General features: G+C 35.4%; 1 protein-coding gene across 2 annotated transcripts in view; it reads right to left on the reverse strand.

Annotated features, from left to right (window-relative positions):
- The window catches only part of LOC106457311, a 15,551-nt gene extending 9,991 nt beyond the window's left edge, over nt 1-5,560 (reverse strand). For both annotated transcript variants that reach the window (XR_002610124.1, XM_022383178.1), the window contains exon 1: nt 5,365-5,560. The gene's annotated coding sequence lies outside the window, so the exon portion shown is untranslated. The remainder of the gene's footprint in view (nt 1-5,364) is intronic.
- Nucleotides 5,561-7,644: the final 2,084 nt, after the last annotated feature.

The following is a 7,644-nucleotide window of genomic DNA, read 5'->3' on the forward strand; positions in this document are numbered from 1 at the left end:
CCTTCAACCTTGAAAGACAGTCTATACAAATAGTCCTTCAACCTTGAAAGACAGTGTGGTTATTGTGTATCTAAGAGAAGTACAAATAGTCCTTCAAACCTTGAAACACAGTCTGTACAAAGAGTCCTTCAACCTTGAAAGACAATGTGGTTATTGTGTATCTAAGAGAAGTACAAATAGTCCTTCAAACCTTGAAACACAGTCTGCACAAAGAGTCCATCAAACCTTGAAACACAGTCTGTACAAAGAGTCCTTCAGCCTTGAAACACAGTCTGTACAAAGAGTCCTTCAACCTTGAAACACAGTCTATACAAAGAGCTATTCAAACCTTGAAAGACAGTGTGGTTATTGTGTATGTAAGAAAAGTTGGTGGAGGTGCTTCTCACCTGTGACATATTGTCGTGAATTCTTTCACTGTCTTCTTTTCTTTGTTTTGTGTCTTCTTATTAACTTTTCTTAAATAAAAATACAAAAAGGTAAGCCTTCACACACTATTTCTATTATAACTACATCTCTTTAATCCTCTTATCATAGTATTTTGAGAGCATTTGTTTTTTACTAAACTTGTTTTTGTGAAAATACATAACCACAAAATCTTGTGTGATGCTCACATCTAGAATGAATCTTTCACACAAGAGTGATTAAAAACCTTGAAACACAGTCTATACAAAGAGTCCTTCAAACCTTGAAACACAATCTGTACAAAGAGTCCTTCAACCTTGAAACACAGTCTGTACAAAGAGTCCTTCAACCTTGAATCACAGTCTGTACAAAGAGTCCTTCAAATCTTGAAACACAGTCTATACAAAGAGTCCTTCAAACCTTGAAACACAATCTCTACAAAGAGTCCTTCAACCTTGAAACACAGTCTGTACAAAGAGTCCTTCAACCTTGAAACACAATCTGTACAAAGAGTCCTTCAATTTTGAAACACAGTCTGTACAAAGAGTCCTTCAACCTTGAAACACAATCTGTACAAAGAGTCCTTCAATTTTGAAACACAGTCTGTAAAAAGAGTCATTCAACCTTGATTGACAGTGTATATAAAGAGTCCATCAACCTTGATTGACAGTCTATACAAAGAGTCCCTCAACCTTGACAGACAGTCTATACAAAGAGCCATTCAAACCTTGAAAGACAGTCTATACAAAGAATCCTTCAACCTTGAAACACAGTCTATACAATAAAAACACCTCGCCAACAATTCTTTTAAGACTTTTTAGTGCAAAATGTTTGAAATACAGCTTATAACCTTTTACAGCAGTTTTCTTGCAATTTTGAAAACGTTCAAAACTGACAATATATATACAAACAGTCTTTACAGAGCTACCAGTTGGAACAGATTAGAAGTTTAAAATAAACATTATTACGGCATGTATGCATAAAACCATTAAATTCATTCTAATTTCGAAATTAGCTCCACTGATGAGTAAGAATTAACCACAAATACTTGTACTAACTGTCTTATTTGTGTCGCATATCGAAGACTATAAGATAAATTGATTAAAAGAACACGTGAGTGATAAAACAGTCACGGAGAAAATATTTTCTACATAAAAGGCAACCTTCAACGTCCTGTGAGCAACGTAGTTCTGATGCGAAACAGACGCTTGCTAGACTGAAACGAATGCAAGTTGACTGTTAAGCGAGGAACCAGCTGCAATATGTTTCTTATTTTTACTTTTACCGAATAATCACATATATTTTATACAGTGCCTCAAGACTACATAACCCACCTCCAGCCTGAACATTAGACTTGCCTCTACTTTTGTAAACAGCATATTCGGCACATAAGTGCGTTCTTTTATGTCATAAAAAAAACAAAAAAAAACTTGTTTGCACTAAACTTAGTTTAATTATTCGCGAGACGTTAGTTTACTTGATTGAAATATTGTCAATACTACCTAAAGTTTGTACACTAACTACATTGCTCATAACCAGAAATAAATCTTACGTCATCCAACCTTATTTAACTCTTCAGGCAGAAGTTTTACTACTAATAATTTACACAATACACTAATGGAAGATCGTATGAGAATTCAAGATTTCTATATTTTACTTCAGTCCGTACTTAAGGACATGATCACGTGGAGAGACACTTCACACTGGTACTATTGGTTGCATTATCGACTGGTTTTGAATCGCAAAAACACACACATGCAGACTCGTCATAACACTTTTCAAAGCACGTGTATAAAGAAATCAGAATGACTGAACGATGTATTACTACCTTTATTTACAAAAGGTAGAGGGGAGGAGTTGGAAGTACAGAAACAGCGACAAATGATCTAGTCTTAACTATTCAGATGACACCTTGTGCAACTGGAGATAATGAACATTAATGAGATATAGTGGATTTACAAACTCTACATCAACTTACGGGTTTAAACTAAACTTGATCGTAGTCTATATAAAACCCTACACTGACTTACGAGTTTAAAACTAAACTTGACGGTAGTCTATCTAAAAATCTCTACACTAAGTTACGGGTTTTAAACTAAAGTTGACGATAGTCTATCTAAAAATCTCTACACTAACTTACGGGTTTTAAACTAAAGTTGACGATAGTATATCTAAAAATCTCTACACTAACTTATGGGCTTAAAACTAAACTTGACAGTAGTCTATCTAAAAATCTCTACACTAACTTACGGGTTTTCAACTAAAGTTGACGATAGTCTATCTAAAAATCTCTACACTAACTCACGGGTTTAGAACTAAACTTGACAGTAGTCTATCTAAAACTTTCTACACTGACTTACGGGTTTAAAACTGAACTTGACGGTAGTCTATCTAAAAATCTCTACACTAACTTATGGGTTTAAAATTAAACTTGATGGTAGTCTAGATACGTCAAAACTCTACTTACAGGTTTAAAAATAAACATAATGGTAATCCAGATACGTAAAAAACTCTAACTTATAGGTTTAGTATAAACTTGATGGTAGTCTAGGTACGTATAAACTCTACACTGGCTTACAGTTTTAGAACTAAACTTGATGGCAATCTGGATACTTGAAACCTTTACAGTGATTTTGATGTGTATAGTCAGCTTGTATACTAAAAACCTTTTAAATGACTTGGAGATTTATAAACAAAAATAACAAGAGCCAGGATGTTTAAAACATATGACTGACTTGCAAGTTTCGAATTAAACTTGATAGCATTTAAAATATCTACATTTAATTTTAAATGTTTAGAATTAAACATGACGGCGGTCTGAATACTTAAAACCTTTACACTGGTTTTAATTTGGGATAAAGTTCACCGCTGAGCAAAAAAAGAAGCACAAATACTTGAGATAAGTGTTTCAAATTATATCACATCAACCGTACAGCACCAATTACACAGCGAAGCGAGTGTCAATTAAATTGTGAAATATTTACAACAATAAAATTTAAATTAGCAAACTTACGTATATGGTCATATTACCTTGATCATCTTGTAAGATTACTTCATGACGTGAAACAGCCGTAAGCTAGAGTAGAACGAATGCAATTTCAAAGGTTTGTTTGCATTAGTTTGTTTGTAATTAAGCACAAAGCTACATGGCCAGGTGGTTGGGGCACTCGACTCGCAATCTGCGGGTCGCGGGTTCGAATCCGCGTCACACCAAACATGCTCACCCTTTCAGCCGTGGGGGCGTTATAATGTGACGGTTAATTCCACTATTCGTTGGTACAAGAGTAGCCCAAGAGTTGGCGGTGGGTGGTGATGACTAGCTGCCTTCCCTCTAATCTTACACTGCTAACTTAGGGACGGCTAGCGCGGATAGCCCTCGTGTAGCTTTGCACGAAATTCAAAACAAACAAACAAACAAAGCTATACAAAGGGCTATCTGTGCTCTGCCCACCACGGGTATCGAAACCCGGTTTCTACCGCTGTGCGACTGGGCATTTTGCATGGGAAGGGGCATCAGAACTGAACTTCATAAATAAGAAGACAATTCAATACCATTTATTATCTACAGTTTGAGCAACACACAAACACTCATTCTAATATTTATAATATATATATATATATAAAGTAATGACAAGGAGATTTTGTTAAACGACTAAAATTCTGTTGTCATAGTGATTAATGCAAACATATATTTCTAAATGAGACATCCAATTTGTTATTGCTTTCTTAGTCGGGGGGGGGGGGACTTCGATCTAGGAGGTCAGGACAATTGCCCAATTTGCCCTTTTAATCCGGCTTTCCGACTGGGAAAAAGCACAGTAATGTTTTAATGTTTCCAGGATCATTAATTTTTCTCCTTTTGAATACCATGATTAAGTCTTTAAATGATTTGAAAAATAATTAATATAGATACTGAAAAATTAAAATATAGCCACATGTTAATTAACTGGCAGTACATTCGATGGAAACTCAAAAAACAATTCTGTAACTAAAAAGAAAATCTTTATATAAACGCTGTACATTTCTATGAACAAACACTATTTAAAACAAATAGAACAAGCGCAGGTTGGCCCTCTAATAAGGCCCTAGGTTTCGGAGCTGGCGAGCCAGGTTCGAATCTATGCGATACCACAAAATATCCAACCTCCACATTACAAGCTGTGGATGGTAAGGTGCTGATACATAACTGGCTGTCTTTCATATGGTCAATGATTTAAAATTAGTGATGGCGAAAAATAGCCATAGTGGCTTTGCCATGAATAAAAATACAAATAACCAAAGGCGGTACAACCGCCAAACAAACCCATCATTGCTGCTATAGGTAAATACCCATACTATTAAACATAGCTTTAGGATCCAAATTAAAAAACAGATGTACTTGGAGACAGCAATTATAACTTTACATACAAACAATTAACTTCTACAATTTTGTCATCGTTGTTCTTACCACTTTATAGCACTAAACTAGTGTTTTTTCTCTCAAAACTTTATTTAATCTATGATATTGGTAAAAAGTGATTTAAATGATGCGAAATAAAAATGCATGTTAGTTAGTTAGGGAATGACCATTTAACTATAAATTCATTAGTACGTAACCTGTTAGTATTTTTCTTGAAAGAAACGGGTTAATGTTCCATACTATTACATCAAGGAGGTTATATGTTAAAACTCAGATTGTGATCTATTGTTGATGTTTGTTTGTTACAGTTAAATGATATGCGATGCCGTGAGACTGAAAACGATTCAAAATAATAGTAGTAATTCCTAAAATAAATTACCTAACATAACTTGTACGAGTGATTTCTTCACAAACCGACTATATATATATGTCTGAACATGTGTTTGCATTTATTGTTTTTGTACGTTGCTTTTTTATATCGAGTAATATAAAAATAGGCCTATAAATTCCGGAAATGTGGAAGATGTTAAGTTCATTTCATTTCTATAGCATGTCTCAGTTGCCTGAAATCAATGAATGATACTATCTCCGCCAGGAATGTGATGAACACGGGTAAAGGAAGAGCAAAAAAAAAAGTGTCAGGCGTGGCCTATTAGTTAACGTGCCTGGACTGCGAATCCGAGGATTCATGGTTCACATTCCGTTGACGAAAACAAAAAAAAACCGCGCTCTTCACTTTGGAGCTTCAGGTACACTATAAAAGAAGCGGTCAAACAAAAGTAATCCAGGCTAGCGTTGGAAGCTGTTAACTAGTTGCCTTCCCTCTAATCTTATCAGTTCAGAATTAGAGGACAATAAGTGCAGATAGTCCTTGAGTAGTTTTGCATTAATACCCGAAAACAAAACCAATGAACCCTTGTACCTTTGTTCGACAATTCTAAAACAAACAACTTTCAAACAATGACGAATGGTCGTCACTAGTCGTCATTAAACAATTGTACCTGTTGTTTGACCTATTTCAAGCATTTGATAAAAATGTTAAAAAAAACGACCTTCAAAGTCCGGATAATTATAAAATAACGTTTATTTTAACCAACGTTTTACCTTTGTGACTTCATTAGGGTTAGTACATACAATTGATTGATATTCGTTAAATTATAAAACTGCTTGTAATGTTCTATTTCTCGATTCTGTTGTAACAAGCGTTTAAATCCCTCCAATATGAACTAAAATTTTGAAACACAACAAAAAATTTCAAGCATTTGAGCCACACGTTAAGTTTGAGTTTATGGACAAACACAGTATAACTTATGCGTATTTTAAGTAACCGCTTTATTTTATTTATTTTTTGCTGAAAAAAAATGTAGATTTGTGTGCGTGAATGAAAGTCAAAATTTTCACGAATATTTCAATGCCTGATATAAACACTTAAAATCAAAATTCTTGTAACAACGTTCTACCGTAACACAGAACTGGAGCAATAAATCAAGGCACAACACCAATATTCGACGAAATACCCTGAAATCATAACAGGCAAATACGTAACACTACCTTGAGTCATTGCAGTGCCGTTGGTTTGTTTTGAATTTCGCGCAAAGCTACATGAGGGCTATCTGCGCTAGCCGTCTCTAGTTTAGCAGTGTAAGGCTAGAGGGAAGGCAGATAGTCATCATCACCCACCGCCAACTCTTATTTGATTGATACAAAACGTATCAAAAAAGATATTTAGACTTTTACCAACGAATAGTGGGATTGGACCGTCACATATAACGCCCCACGGCTGAAAGGGCGAGCATGTTTGGTGTGACTGTGGATTCGAACCTGCGACCCGCAGATTGCGAGTCGAGTGCCCTAACCACCTGGCCATGCCGGGTCTATTTATGTACAGACAGTCACTAAGTGTAAGAAACATTGCTTAACCTGAGGGATATTTGATAGATTGCTTAATTCTCAAATCACAAACGTAGTAGGTAATTTTAAGCTTTGTCTGTCACAACACTCACTCTTAATAACTCACTAAAATGGTTGAAATAGTTCATTTTCTATGTAAAATACATAGGGCCACTAGCAATTAGTGTTAGTGATAGTATTTTTGCTAATTTTTTTGTGATTCTCATATTATCAGAACCCATCTAACTAACAAGTTATGAACCCACAAGCAATTTGGTGCCTAAATAATTTATTCTGTGTTTAAAAGGTGTCTATGCTGACCTAACTGGTAGATCCAGGGCTAATTATGTAAGTACGGGATATATTGTAGAGGAATTGAAGAACATGTTATCAAATGTTTTTCTTATCGTTTCGAAAGGCACCAGTAGGACTAATTGTAGAGCCGCAGTTAGTACAAATCGATGATGAAGTGATAACCAATTGTCTTCGAAAACGTATTACTCTTAACAACAAAGATATGTCCATATGGGAGTTGATACTGCAGACTTAGATATGGGAGTTGATACTGCAGACTTAAATATGGGAGTTGATACTGCAGACTTAGATATGGGAGTTGATACTGCAGACTTACATATGGGAGTTGATACTGCAGACTAACATATGGGAGTTGATACTGCAGACTTAAATATGGGAGTTGATACTGCAGACTTAGATATGGGAGTTGATACTGCAGACTTAGATATGGGAGTTGATACTGCAAACTTAGATATGGGAGTTGATACTGCAGACTTAAATATGGGAGTTGATACTGCAGACTAACATATGGGAGTTGATACTGCAGACTTAAATATGGGAGTTGATACTGCAGACTTACATATGGGAGTCGATACTGCAGACTTACATATGGGAGTTGATACTGCAGACTTAAATATGGGAGTTGATACTGCAGACTT

The sequence above is a fragment of the Limulus polyphemus genome, unplaced genomic scaffold, assembly GCF_000517525.1.
Source record: "Limulus polyphemus unplaced genomic scaffold, Limulus_polyphemus-2.1.2 Scaffold315, whole genome shotgun sequence".
Lineage (NCBI taxonomy): Eukaryota > Metazoa > Arthropoda > Merostomata > Xiphosura > Limulidae > Limulus > Limulus polyphemus.